General features: G+C 40.8%; 1 long non-coding RNA gene across 2 annotated transcripts; it reads left to right on the plus strand.

Annotated features, from left to right (window-relative positions):
• The first annotated feature begins 250 nt into the window (after positions 1-250).
• Positions 251-14,400, plus strand: LOC108900302 (uncharacterized). Of its 2 annotated transcripts, none has more exons than XR_001963698.2 (3): positions 251-5,650; positions 5,843-7,499; positions 11,527-14,400. It is a non-coding gene; the product is annotated as an uncharacterized LOC108900302 (long non-coding RNA). The 2 variants fall into 2 exon arrangements; XR_007815356.1 differs by having other exon boundaries at positions 251-1,902; positions 4,424-7,499.
• The last annotated feature ends 849 nt before the right edge of the window (positions 14,401-15,249 follow it).

A 15,249-nucleotide genomic window follows, 5' to 3' on the forward strand; every position in this document is an offset into this window, starting at 1 on the left:
CGGTTTGTGTTTAAACACCTCACTGACGGTGTCAACAAAAACTGAAAACAATTACAAGTAAGGAGTGAATAAGAGCAGGGCTGCTGTGTTGGCTTGCAGTAGATTGTACAGGTGTATCTAATAAACTGTCACAGGCCAGTTCAAGTGACAGCCTGGCCACACCAGCCTTATAACAAAGAACAGAGTGAATAATAATAAACGCTGATAAACAAAAGTACTCCATAAAACAGCATGTGCAGTCATGTACACAGCAGTGAATGGTACCAATACATTCGCTTGAGTTAGTGCACGTAGTCGCTACGTCACCAGCCTTCCAGCTAGGGTTCCCAACTGTCCCACATTAGCCATAACATCCAGTAGATTGGGCTAAATTGGTTTGTTCCATACAGGACCTCCCTTATCCTGTACACTGACTGCTACTCTACTCTGTAGCCAGACGGCACACTTACAGATTCTAGATCTGATACAGCAGGTAATGTGCTTATCAAGACCAGGGGTGAGACCTGTCATCCAATTATGCACATCAGCTGTACATAAAGAAATGGTTTTTGCAGTGTCTGGTGTTACTTTGGTCAGTTTTCCCTGTGCAAATATGGATAGACCTGCAAAAAAGGAAAGCAATGGGAAGTAAAAAGATGTGAGTTACATTCACCAGTGATGACTTTTCTGTACTTCTGAAATTCTCAGTCGGCCATGGAGGTGAGAATGACCTAACTCAACATGCAATATTGGTGAATTCTTCATGACAGCTACTGCAGAAAATGACAAAACTGCTGAAGCCTGTTTCCAGAGTGTGTTGGATATTTCTCTGTGTCTGATGAAGTTCAGAGCAAGTTACTTGAGTTTTGTAAAGACGGTGTTGAAACTGCAAACGGCATACGTTAAGTTCTGATGAACTGTCGGGTATAGTGTGAAGTGGATGTTCGACACATCACAGCCTGTGCAGCAGATAATGCCAGTTTCAACTTTGGGAAAACACCTCTCCATTTACCAGTTATTGAGCAGTGCCAACAATAACATTCTGAAAGCTAATTACCCAGCTCACGTAGCTCATGACGCCTGCAAGCACTTGATTGCTTTTAAGATCTACAGCCACTTCTCAGTGTCTGCTTCCCAAATAGAGGAACTGCGTGCATTTTTGCCTTTGTTGACATTGAGTGGCATGAAATTCTGCATCATATTCACACACAATGGCTGTCATTCAGCTGTCGATCATCTCCTGCAAAGCTGGCCAGCTCTTACCTCATACTTCAGGTCCCTTGGGGAGACCTGTCCCGTGGCATTGAGTTCAGCTGCTGAGATGTATATGTTCTTTTTCCACAATTTTGACCAACTCATAAAATACCTAGAGGAAACAAACCTCTGCATCGCAGATATTTACATGGAAGTCCCAAAGTTCAACATGAAGATGCCTCAACAGACACAGGTCAAATTTTGGATACCAAACTCAGCAGCTTCGAGTCAGCACAAAGGTCGAAGCAGCTGCAGGACTTCTATGATTCTGTCACTGCATACAATGACGAGTGCTTTGATTTCCCAACAAAAAAATGTGAAACTGAAACCAGTGTCCTTCTATGAGCTTTCCTTCATTGACCTGGAGCAGGTGGAGCCTGCAATCAAAATGACAGTCAGTATGGACCAGCTCTTAGAAACGTTTTGTGCTATCCTGGGGTAAATACAGAAAGCCGGACAGGATACCAGAAAATCCACCGGTGAGAACTGGGTGGCAGTTTTCAGAAAATATGGACAAATCCAACAGATACAGCACAGAGCTGAGCAAAAATGAACTTCAAATACCTGTGAATTGTGACTTGCAACAACTCTCTGGCTGTGCAAAAGGACAAAGGACTGCTTAAATCAGTCAAGAGCAGCAAAATAATATCCAGGGGAAAAGTTGCCATGGTGAGTCATGTCCCTCTTTTCTCCTTTTACATTTGAAATTTTTATTTGTTTGTTTTCTGTAAATGTGCAAATTGTAATTTCTCTATAGCTATGGACTAAATGGAATATATGATTTTCTGCCAATTGAATAAGAATATGAATATATGCTGTATATTCACACCACAGTGGCATTAGACAAAGAGGTCCCTTATTTGGTTAGCCCCTTTTTAAAAAGAGATCACACTATATTCTTGACCCTTGAATACACCTGATTTGCTTGTTTACACAAAACCACACAAAGCCAGCATAATGCCCCTCCTGTGTGTGATTTTATACATCATGATCGCTGAATCAGAGGTATGACATGTAACACAGCAGCCTTGGCCTCAGAAAAGCTGGTAAACCTACTTCCAGTACAGCCTATTTGTGAGGACATGCAGATAAAATCTGTGGTGCTGGAACTAATATTGATGCTATGTAACTTCCCTTTTCTACAGTAATGGCATAAAAGCAAGACTCAAGTTGTGGCTCAATTTGCATATTTATATATTCACACTTGCTATTTTGGCTGCATAAGTGCATTCTCATAGACGAGAATGGAAACATGCAGTGTACTGTAAGCACTTCAAATGGCCAGAGCGTTGAACACTGGACGCCTCTCACCCTCAACGGTCACCATCTTCTAGCCGAATGAGGAGGGACCACCAATGTTACTGGTGAAAATGGTGTCTGACGCAGACACGCCGTCAGCACCAATGGCAGCGTAATTTCCATGTCACATAAAACAGGGGGCACACACAATAAAGTAAAAATTTATTGTAGATAGTTTTAGAAATATAATAATTGAGAAAATAGTGAATGAAATTCAAATCTTGAGCTGCTAGTGGCACCACAGCCAAAGTCGGTGGATCACAAAAGTCTTTAGGATTCACCCTCTGGGTACTATGAATGAAAAAAAAAAAATCATAGTAATCCATCCAGTTGTGTTTTAAATATCTCAGACAAAAGCAGTAGATTGACCAGCTAAGAGACTGACATTGCTAAAGCTGTGCTGCTGGCATGGCCAAAAACAGTGGACTGCTTATGACCATGCCTGCCATCATTTGTAGTTTTAAAATGATTGAAATTTATAAGAAAAGTGAATGAGTGGACCATGAGTTGGGATTATTTTGTCAAAGAAAATCAGGATTATTTACATGTTAATTTAATTCAGCCTTTGCTGTATTAGTTATATCCATCTAAAGAACACCAGCTCCACCAGAGGTTTTGAAGATAATTTCTACTCTAATTAACTACTACTAATTAAATTATTTTTCATATTATGGTTATCAGTTATATTTTTAAACAATCATCATTGTCCTTTATAGACTTGCAATTACAACAAGACAACACATACTAATAATAATGATAATAAAAACTGCATTTCAATTCTTTTTTTTTTAAGCCTTTGCAAATTAATTTTTTGGCACCACTAATCACAAAAAAAGTGCCAAAATGTGTCAGTATGCATAAGATAGTGCTCCCAAAATGCAAACAGCAGTGTGTTGCAGTAGTGGCAGGGGGCAAGGATCGAGCATAGCTGCAAGCTGTCGCACTCCTGACTTAAAGAGGCAGTGCATTAACTCTGCATACACACATACACACCCAGCTGCACACCAGCTATTATACCCAAGCAGGCAGTCTGGAGGAAATGAAGCATCATTGTCATAGGCACACACAAACACACATCACAGCCTCAAGTGTTCTCTTTTGTTGAAGAGGGCAACACAGACAGTGGGACAACAAGAGAAGGAGATGGCTGCCTATAAGGCAGACAATGAATGAAAGAAGTAGAGATGGAGGGAGGAGAGAGAGAACAGAGGTGGTGTTGCTGTGATGGACAGGTGAAAGCAGGCAGGGAAATTGGGGACTGGATGAATGCTGATTTGTATGGCATTTAACCACTTGGCCCATGTCAGTGTTATTGTGTGTGGTGGTGTATAGAATATTAGTGTAGCCTACAGCACAAGAGTAGGATATGCATTAGGTCACTTGCATGAGAGCAGCAGACAGCTCTCCAGTAACCTTGTCTTTTTGTCTAGGGCTTGTAGTTTTGCATAAACAGCAATTGTAAAGAGAGAGTTGCCTTATTTTTTGGATTTATGGCAGCCCAAGGTCATTAATGTGTCCTTGTTCTGACCAAACAAACCTTGTCATTTGTCCTTCACTTTTAAATCCCAGCCTCTCTGCTCAGATCACACATTCTAATCACAAATACACCTTCTAACCACCGTGCACACACAGCTGTGCATGTCCATAGACAGGCAGACATCCAAGATACAGGTCCCCACCCACACACCCACCAGAGCTGAGCGAAGAGGGGCTGTGGATGCCTGATACCTCGCCGTGCTCTGTCAGATACCCAGTGGCAGGAAAGTGGCCGAATGCATGTGCAAGGATGGGGGTGGGATTAGAGCTATTTAAAGCTGTATGCGTCTGTCTCTCGGGGCTCAAGCACCAGATACGTTCTCCCCCTCCTTCTCTCTTTTTCTTTTTTCCACAGAAAGCATCCCATGCACCACTGTGGCTTGGTAAAGCAGGCATGCAGGCCTCTGCTCCTGGGCTCAATCCACTTATGTAACATCGTCATTGGTGAAGAAGGAGCACCATCTGGGCCTGGGGCTACTGTACTCACTGTCCTCAGTGCATGTGCATGTGTGGCTATGCCTTTGTGTGTTTGTGTAACAGAGATGGAAAGGGTATTACTGCTCATCATCTGTTGTCTGAGTCACTGGTCAGGTGTTAAAAGTCCCATTTGTTAGCATGAATTAGTGTAATATTAACTGTGATATTTTAGTATTTGCTATAAAACTATGGGCTCCAAAGTTGTTTCTGCAAAACCTGTGGATGATTAATGTCTTAGAATCAATTTCTCCAACTTAATTTTCATATGCCTTAAGGATTCTCATTTCTCTTCTCAATATACAACTTTTAACAATCTTGCTATTGCTACTGTGAGAGCCAGGTCATCTGGATCAGATAGGTGGTGGAGAGTGGGGAACCTCAGGGCCCCATCTTTGGCCCATGTTTATTTTCTATTTATATATTCCTCCTCCTAAGACATACCGTTATTAGACACAGTTTCAGATTTCATTCTTATGCTAATGATAAACAACTGTATCTTTCCTTTTAGATAAATGTCTACTCTGTCTCATCAATTTGTCTCATGTTCCAAAACAAATCCATATTGTTTAATAATGACATGGTTATGACAGTACTATCATTACTTGTTGCACATTACTTTGAAAACCTCAGGTGACAAGCAGTCTTAATTAAGGCTTAACTATAGTAAAAGCTAACAAAGTGTGGCAGTGCCATTCAAAACAGGATTCTGTGGTTCAGCCTGGTCAGTGTATGAATGTATGATAACATTCAACATAACATTCAAAAAAAACATAATAGACTAGTGGTATCAGTGTTGCCATTGGGAGCCTTTTAAGCATACACTCACCAATCACTTTAGGATTTAGGATATTAGGAACACCTTAGGCTACTAATACTCATTGCTCTAAAAACAGTCTCAGTTCTTTGTGGCATGGAACATGCCTGTTGACATGATTGCACATCATTTCTGCAGATTTGCCTCTACACATTCATCCTGCCAATCTCCTGTTCTACAACATCCCAAAGGTGCTGGAGGAGGCCTTTGAAGTACACTGAACTCATTTTGTGCATTATTATGCTGGAGGTATCCATTAGAACCAACCAGAACCTGAAAGGACTGAGAATGGTGATGCTATGTTTTTACATAACTGTCTATGTTACTGACAAATAGCAAAAGAAATCTATTCTGAAGAACAAACCATGTCTTTTGACCATAGTCTGTCCGGTCTAGCCCTGTGGATTTGTTTCACTTGATGACAGTTGCTGCCTTTTGACCTAGTTTTAACATTTTGTTTTTGTTTGTTTTTTTTAACCACAGCTGTTGTGTTCAGCCTCTTGAGTGAGCATTTGGATAACAGATCTGTGATCCAGCGCTACACCTGCAGTTTTCAGCACAAGCATCTCATATGCAAATCCACGTAGATCATCAAACAGCAGGGGACCGTATTTATGAGTTCATCTTTTTATCTGAGACAGCTAAGCCTTTTTTGGATAATAAACCTCATCACTGTGTAATGAGAGTAATTGTTCTAAGTGTGAATCTGTTTTGTTTAAACTTGAGTGTGCTATTGTTGTAGTAACTAAGCTATTCAGGTGGATGACTGGAATACAGATCACATAGAGTGGTGAAGTGAGATGATTTATTTTGGTCCCCAGGTTGTGGAAGGAAAAGCCTGTGCATTTTCTACTTTTAGAACAATCTTATAAGTATCTTATAAGTCTTACAGGTATCTGGCAGTTGGAGGACTTCCAAGGTTTGGATGGATATGAAATTCTGCTGGTTGAATCAGCAGCACAAAAGATGAGTGAACTTTTATAAAATATATATTTTCTTTGAGCACAGAAATTCATTTGTGTCCCTGAGAATAGAATGTGCAACAAAATAATATACACCAATTCTGTACATGTGTCTTAGTACAGTCATTGTGCTCAACTCAATTAGTTCAGTACTTAAAGTAAGGTCACTTCACCTGGCAAGTGCATCAATCCCATTGTGCTTGCAAACCTTTTCCAACATAGATTAGAATAGAATAGACTTTATTGTCAGGGTACAATGAAATTTTGTAAGAACAAATACCACAATACAGACAGAACAACGACAGAGCACTTAGGTTGCGTGCTAACATGCAGAGCGGATGAGACAGTTTCTCAGAGCTAGCACAGTAGCTGCAGACAGCAATACTCACAACCCTCCTCCTAGTAACTAACATTACACCAAGAGCATACAGCCTTTCTTTTTAGATTTCTATTTTTCTGTCATACTCGCTCCCACTGCCTCCTTTATAGCCTCCCATGCCATGATTGGTTGGAATGAGCCACACCAATGAACTTCATCATGCCAGTTCTAGAGCCAGGGCTGTCTAAAAAGACCAACTTTTTTCTCAGAACACACACTCAGAAGGGGCAGCTAATCACGTCATGATGAGTGAAAGTACATAAAAACTCTGTGTACATTTTCTTAAAAAGAAATTTCTGACAAATGTTATGTTAAAGCTAATATTCCCACTTTGCAGTGTTGGACTGACAGCCTAAAATACAATAAATAAATACAGCCCTGGAGTAATCTACTGGGATTTGAAGGTTACTCTGACTTCAAAACCATAACATGTTCTTTCCCCATATATAAGTCCACAGACAATAGGCAGCGGTCTGCTTGACTCATGTCAACTTTCAATGCAGAAGAGAATGTTGGAAGTCTGTCAGACTACCCTGCATGTTGAAAAATTACACTAAATGGTTACCCAGTGCATTAATAACTCACACCAAGCGGTCCTGACCAAGTGTCCCTTTATGACAATCTGGGAGTTAGACTGTTTGTGAAAACTGTGAATACAGTCATGTGTCAACTATAAGTTACACAGAAATTAGCCATTGTTCTCCCTGTGATTTCAGAGAGCTGTTGTACCATTTATCTGATCCCTGACCAGTTCGACCACTGATGGATCTGTGTGGGTAAGAAGCACCGATCTGTAAAGGTGAGGGAGAAGTGTTAGTTAGATCCCATGAAGACGACTAAACGTTTGTCTGACTTGCACTTAATAATAGAATTGTTAGCTCATGGATATTTGTTAGTTAGACTATTGTAACCAAACAGCTAAAATGCGGAGGTTATACTTCTGGCATTTTTAGCAGTTAAAGTTTCAGGTGGTTGAGTGTAAATGAAATTTCTGTAGTACCTGGTTCCATTTGCATGCATAATTCTCAGAGTCAAAATAATTGAAACTGATAACCATAAGATAATCTATAGTGTCACTACAGTTTCCAGAAGATCTATGTTGAGGAACAAATACCTCCTAAATCAGTGGGTCTTCTCTCTTCACACTTTTTTATTCTAATACACTGATAACCAATGAGGTCCATGCACTGTGGGCCTAGACTGGATCCTAGACTGTTTCCATGTCTGTTCACTCTGTTTAATACATGGGTCAAGCTGGTCATCTTTTCTCCAATTTGCGATCCCCCACCCCCTCCCCCTCTCTGTTATTTCATGCCTCAGCAACTAAATGGCACACAGTTGAGCTGCTGCAGGTTACAAGAAAACTTGGTAAGTGGTTTCAGTTCAAATGTGACCTGCTGCATTTTAGCAGAGGAAAAAGGCCAGCAGGGAAGAGCGTGTGACTGCCTGGTTGAGCCATGCAGCCTCTTCACTCCCCCACAACCCGCCCCTCCATGTTTCCTCCTGTGCAGAAGGGCCAACAGTAATGACCTCCCTCTGCTCTGCAGAGCACCTTCAGCCTGGCCGTGGGCTTAGGCAATCTGTCGCTTGTTTTGCCGCTGACATCTGATCCCACAGGGACCTGGGATTATTTCCCCTCTCTTTTCAGAGCTCCTAAATGTGGATGTTGTATGAAGCCACTGGAACTGTCTGAGCTTTTTTCCTTCACCTTACAGTAATATGGTGAAGATGAATAAATCTGTGGTGCTGACAGCTTTTGTGATCCACTGACTTTTACAGTGCCATTATAAGCTCCAAATTCCAAAATACCTTTCATTAATGGCATTACCATCTGCCTCATTTGTATTTGTTTTTAAGTTTGATTTTGGTTTGTTGTCTTTTTGATGACATCCCCAGCCACTGTGTCACCGAAAGTCAGGTAGGACAGCTTCTGGTCAAATTACTGGGCAGCAACTGAAAAAGACAAGATTTAAACAAGCCTAAGTCAAAACCTAGTATATGGCTGGACCATGTGTGGTCAATGTGCAAAACTGAGGATGCAGCTGAAAACTTTTGGAACCTCTTTGAAAAAAAAAAAAAAACTACTTTCAAAGGTAAATAGCTAAAGCCTGCTTGTAAAGTTGCCAAATGTCGATGTAGAAAGTAGCTATGGTTTGTCTGGAAAGTTGCAAGATTTTCCGCTGGGTACTTTGGAAAAAGTCAGCAAGGGGATCTGAAATGCCAGTAAAACTAGCAACTAGCTCCTCTCATGACAAAATAGAAACTGTTCATTTCAATTCATTTTAAAAGAGTAATAGCCAGTGGGTAAACGCCAACACTTGGCTAGCCTTCCAGTGCTGTAACTTCATCACACAGCATTCAGCTGATCAATGGTAACTTAAATGCTCAGTCAGTCAGTCACAGACATTTCCATTTCTGAGGAGGGCCTCACTGTTGCAGTCCAGCCAAAACAGAACAAAACAGAATTATTAAAAATAACATAAAATAAACAAACAAACAAGCAAAAAACAATAGTGTACTTTTTTTTTTTTAAAAATTATTTGGACATGTAATCTTCCATCTAAGTTAGAGAGTTAAGAATTTTACACAGGGCCACCCTGTTTGCAATAGATTATGTTTACAAGCATTTCAATGCACTCAGCCAACTATATTCTCACCTGGTACTTTCATTGAGTATTCAAATGCTCTGATACACCAGGATCCAGTGACATCATTTACATAAGCTGACATGGTTTCATTTAAAAGACGTCTGGCACTATAGATAAATACTATAAATATGCTCATATTCTTTCTTGCCAAAAGTTAAGTGAAAACAGATTAGAGGGTGAAAATGATTGTTGTTATGAGTTGCCTACACTGAAATAATTTTTGAGGCCACTGTTAACACTGTTGAACTACATCATATTGTTCTGTGGGACATTACCCCAGTAACAGCACAGCAGAACACTCATAGCCAACCCATGTTACCATTAATCATTTTTTAAAGCAAAGAGAGAAAAATTATATATATTCAAAACACAATGTATAATAAATGTAAAATATAATTATGAAAGATGGCATTTTCCTCCTGCAAGGCCATGTGAGTGTGTTTCTGGTGTGCTGAGTTCTGAGTACTTTCCAGTTGTTGTTCTGTTCTGATGACACAAGATTTGCAGTAATTTGCGTTGGAGCTAGAGGAGTAATAGACCAGAGTAATGAGTGTTTTTACACACAGACCCAAAGCCTTATCAGCAAGCTGCGTGTGTTCCTAGTTAGTGTGAGACATTTTGTTCTCCAGGGTCACGCTGGGAGAAACAACTTGTCACTGTCTTGGTACACAAACAAGGTGGATTCATAACATAGAGGGGCTCAACTGATAAATCTGCTTGCCAGTACAGCAGATTAACACTGGCCTTTAATCAAAAAAGATGCATTTGTAAAATGAGTTCAAATGTGTTAAGACTCACATTTAAGCTTGGTTCTTGGCAATAACAAATTGTATATTATTAATAGTTAGATTGTTTATTCAGGGTAATAAAGGAGTGCCAAATTGACAACTTTAAGTATTCTAATGAAATAATAGCAATTTTAGGCCACATTTAGTAATTCCAAACAGCCTCCAGTTTGGGATACATTATAAGACAAATGGGGCCCTAGACAGAGACATGTAAAAGGTCCCCCAGATGTAAAATGATTCCAAACAGCATGGCCACGTCATTTGTAGTTGGTTTGTTTCTCTTTGCAGTCATTCTGTGGTTCCAATAATAAGTTATCTTCCTATCATTTTCTGACCCTAGGGGTGGTAACCAGGGGTGACACAGGCCCCTTGTGCCACCCCTGGCTCTGCCCCTGCTGAGACTTTCAAAATCTTAGTCGCACAAAATTTCTCCACTAGAGTTTATTTAGATTATAACATTACAAAGGAGTATATGTTAGGATAAGTGCCCTTTTTAGCTTATTACTTTTTTTATCAAGGTATGTTTAAAAGCATTGGTGTTACAGATAGATTTTGGTTACTTTACTGTGTGTGAGCTGACAACACTCACTGTGGCTTGTAAATACATATGACTGTCAGAAACTAGCCTAGGCATGCCAGTGATGTGTCAAATCAGCCAGCCTACCACAAAAAATAGCTGTAACAGCTGGCCAAGCACAGTCCTTCACATTTATCACCACTGACCAATCAGTGACTAAATCTATTGTCAAGAATACTGATTTTTCACACAGCCCAGTATTCTTAGGTATAACAATCATACTGGACAATTCTGCAGATATTTACCACCAATGCCAAATTTCAGGAAAGAGTAGGTGTTTTATGTGAAAAGGTGAAAAAAGTAAGGCCAGTTTTAAGCTAGAAAATAACTGGTCAACACAAATTTGTCATCTAACCACACTATAAATAAAAGGTGTTTATAGTTGTTTTTGTCACTTAGCATTTGTCTCTGGGTTCTCTTGTATCTCCCTCCTGCCTTGTTTCCCTTCAGTGTAGTCACTTGGCTTTCCCTGCCCATCTACACATGTTCTCACTCTGCTATTCACCCAGCCCCAACTGCCACACCCACCTTAACTCTTTTCATCTGCCATGAGCCATGTATACCTGCTTACAGTGACTGTCAGTTCTTCTCGTTATCTTTTCTGTATTCATGTGTTCCTGTGAGTTTTTGCACTCCGGTGTTCTGTTCTTACTTGTTCCACTTTGGTTCATGTGCTCACCTGTTTTTCTGTTCACCTGCCTGCATTCTTACCTGCACTGCCTGTAAGTTGGAAATCTCAGAATTATTAACGTGACTGTTTCTGCCTGTTTCCTCTGTGCCTGCATTTGGGTCCTCCTGCCTCTGCTATCTCAGGCATGACCAACTGACCACCATGGACCCAGTGGTACAAGTCTCTGTGGAGGAGTAATTTGGTGTGAGACTTGCCTTGGACAAACTGACATAGCTCTGAACTCCACAGATCTGGAGCACAAGCTAGGCGCTTAGGCTTCAACTGAAAGGACTGTCTTCCAACTCTGATAAATACTGCTGGGCATGGCTGTGGCAGTGGCTCAGTGTGCTAGACTCCAGGTGATCTTGCAGTCCTCTCTGTTTTCTTCCAGCAATCCTCTAGCTAAACCTAGCATGGGACCTGCAAACTAGCCTGCCTGCTCTTACATCCTCTAGCCACCAGCCTGCTCCTCGGTTAGCCCATTGTCTCATTCTGCCCCAGAAAACGCCATAGAGCCACCTTTCAGGAGATCCTGTAAAAAAGGTACACGTGGCTCCCACTGACATTGGTCTTCTCTCCTGCCCAGTGCCATGGAGGTCCCACTGCAGCATTGTAATCCAGTCTGCTCCTAAGTTGGGGATTTCCTTCTGCTGTCCCCCCTCCTGAGTCAGGGGTCCCAGCTGCTGTTTTTTTCAGCGTTGGCCGTCCCAGCCAACGATGGAGGAGCCCGGTTTTGTCTGTCTGTCCAGCCTCTGGGCCATCTTCCTGAGGCCCTCATCTCTCCTGCTCCCCAACAACTGGGCCAACCACCCAAGGTCCTCAACTCTCCTGCTCTTTCCACCCCACTAATTATATGTTATGGACCACATATATCTGTCCTCTGCTCACAGTCACTGTCAGGTCATCTCGTTGCCATTCCTGCATTCATGTATTTGTGCGTTCAGGTGGAGCAAAAAGCTGGCCATTGCAATAATGCTTAAATATGGGGATAATGGTACACATTTTCAATCACTGTCTTGTGGGAGGTATTGATAGTGGTGCATAGAAATGTTCATATCCTTGTTGTCCATATTTGTGAAGCTATCTGGCCATCCAACAAGCTGTTTTGATGCAATGTACTGACCTCTTAACTGCTACAAGTGACTCTGACAGCTTGTTAATTTCTGCCCAAAAAAAGAGAGAGATTTGAGAATGAAAGTAGATCTCATTCAGGCATGTCACAGCTCTGTGGTCATCGGACTATGTACTTTTATGTAAAACAGAAATGCTCCTTCATTCAGATGTCCCTCTGTTCTCTTGCTTCAGAGCTCTGTGCACACAGGTACTGCTCTGTATGCTCATTTCACAGGTCTGCGCACGCACCATTTATAAAACTAAATAAACACTGTAACCTGTCTTCTGCTATACACTGTGTGTACAATTATTAGGCAAGTGAGTATTTTGACCATATTATCATTTTTATGCATATTTCCCAACTCCAAACTGTATAAACTTGAGTGCTTATTGGATTCGAGCATAACAGGTGATGTGTATTTGTGTAATGAGGGAGGGTGTGGCCTAAGGAGATCAACACCCTATATCAAGGTGTGCATAATTATTAGGCAGATTCTTTTCCTCAGGCAAAATGGGCCGAAAAACACTTGAAATTGCAAAGCTATTGGGTCATGATCACAGAACTATCAAACGTTTTGTTGCAAAAGGTCAACAGGGTTGAAAGAAACGTGTTGAGGAAAAAAAGACGCAAATTAACTGCCAAAGATTTACAAAAAATCAAGCATGAAGGTACTAGGAACCCATTGTCTTCCAGTGCTGGCATATTTCAGAACTGTAACCTACCTGGAGTACCCAGAAGTTCAATGTGTTCAGTGCTCAGAGACATGGCCAAGGTAAGGAAGGCTGAAATCTGACCACCATTGAAAAAGACACATAAGTTAAAATGTCAAGACTGGGCCAAGAAATACCTGAAGACTGATTTTTCAAAGGTTTTATCAGTAATGGGCACAAAGCTCCACTTCGATTCAGACACCAGCAGGGTGGAGGTGAGGTTCTGGCATGGGCTGGTATCATTAAAGATGAGCTAGTTGGACCTTTTCAGGTTGAAGAAGGACTTAAAATCAACTCCCAGAACTACTGCCAGTTTTTAGGGGACACTTTCTTCAAGCAGTGGTACAGAAAAAATCCTGCATCTTTCAAGAAGACCATGATTTTTATGCAGGACAATGCTCCATCACATGCATCAAAGTACTCCACTGCATGGCTTGTCAGTAAAGGCCTTAAAGATGACAGGAAAATGACATGGCCCCCTTCCTCCCTATTGAGAACTTGTGGCATCTTCTTAAACAGGAGATTTACTATGAAGGAAAACAGTACACCTCTCTGAACAGTGTCTGGGAGGCTGTGGCTGCTGCAGACAAAAAGTTGATCATCAACAGATAAAGAAATTGACAGACTCCATGGATGGAAGGCAGTTATTGAAAAGAAGGGTGGCTATATTGGTTACTGATTATTTTTGTGGAAATGTTAGAAATGTTAATTATTTTCACTTTCACAAGTGAGATGGAAAAATATTCAGTTCAGTGCATTCATTGAGTTCGGCTAATAATTCTGTGCACCAATATTTGCCAAATAACTGTGCACACTGAGATATTCTCTTAAGAAAGACAAACCCTGACTTTTACTTTCTTAAATATTCAGGTTTGAGCTTTATTAACATTTTTGGATTGAGTGAGAGCACTGTAGGTGTTAAAAAATAAAGTTAATCATCAAAAACACAACTTGCCTAATAATTGTGCATGCAGTGTACTAGATGACACCGTTGTGGTTGTCCTTGCCTCTATAATCTTCAAGGAAACTGTAACAGTAAGAGGATATAACACATAAAAGCTGTTTTCCTGTTTTTATTTTGCTTGACTTTTTAGAAGATCCTAAACCTCTTGATGCTGATTCAGATTCCCCTCATTGCTCCCTGTGCATTTCTCAACAGGGATTCTTTTATCTTGTAATCTGTGAATGATTAAACTAATAACATTTTCAAAAGGCTCCACTTGTCTTTGTTTTCACAAGGTTTTCGTTCATTGCTGCTTGACTGAAACAGGTCACTCTATAAATCAAGGTTGATGCATTTCCAAACATGAAAAAAACTATAACTGAATGATGACCTTAATTAATGGCAGATTTATTGTAGGACTGATGTATTAGTATCTTGCACAAAAATTTCAGTCGGAATGTTTCAGTATGATATTGTTGTTCAGGGTCTTACGTCTTGAATACTAGCAGAAACACACCAGCAGCTTGACTCAGAAATGGCTAAATCAATGTGAAGCTTTTAAATCACTTAAGAGGGTAATCTAAGGTTTTCCTTCACACCTTCTTCGTCTTCAAGTAGCTGTTTGTCTCCGGCACTGCTGTGAAAAGGAAACATTCTCTACATTCATGACTCTTGACTCCACTGAGGTCACTGCCTGGGCTCCTGGGCTCATTCAAAATAACTCCCAGCAACGGCATCACCATCATCATTATTTCCCCAGCCAGGCAGCCAGTCGCACAGATGAGTCAAAAGAGCACTTGTACATGCGCTGATATAGCTGAGCTGCGTAACTCATCGACACAGGCCTAATTGGTGTTTTTGGAGCAATCAACAGATTTCAATAGGTTGAAACAATTCCTTTATTCATTAGGTTGTACCTCTCTACTGAGCCGAGTTGTATGACAAAAACCTCATGCTTGGTCCTGATTAGACTGTGGAGAGCACTTAATGATTTTCCCCCATGGCCTTGCAATCAGTGTAGGATCAGGATGAAACAGCCCAACTCTCCACTGACAGCTCCCACATCAGTAAATTGCAACTAAAATCACATCATTTTATG

This window comes from Lates calcarifer, linkage group LG3, assembly GCF_001640805.2.
Source record: "Lates calcarifer isolate ASB-BC8 linkage group LG3, TLL_Latcal_v3, whole genome shotgun sequence".
Classification (NCBI taxonomy): Eukaryota; Metazoa; Chordata; class Actinopteri; family Centropomidae; genus Lates; species Lates calcarifer.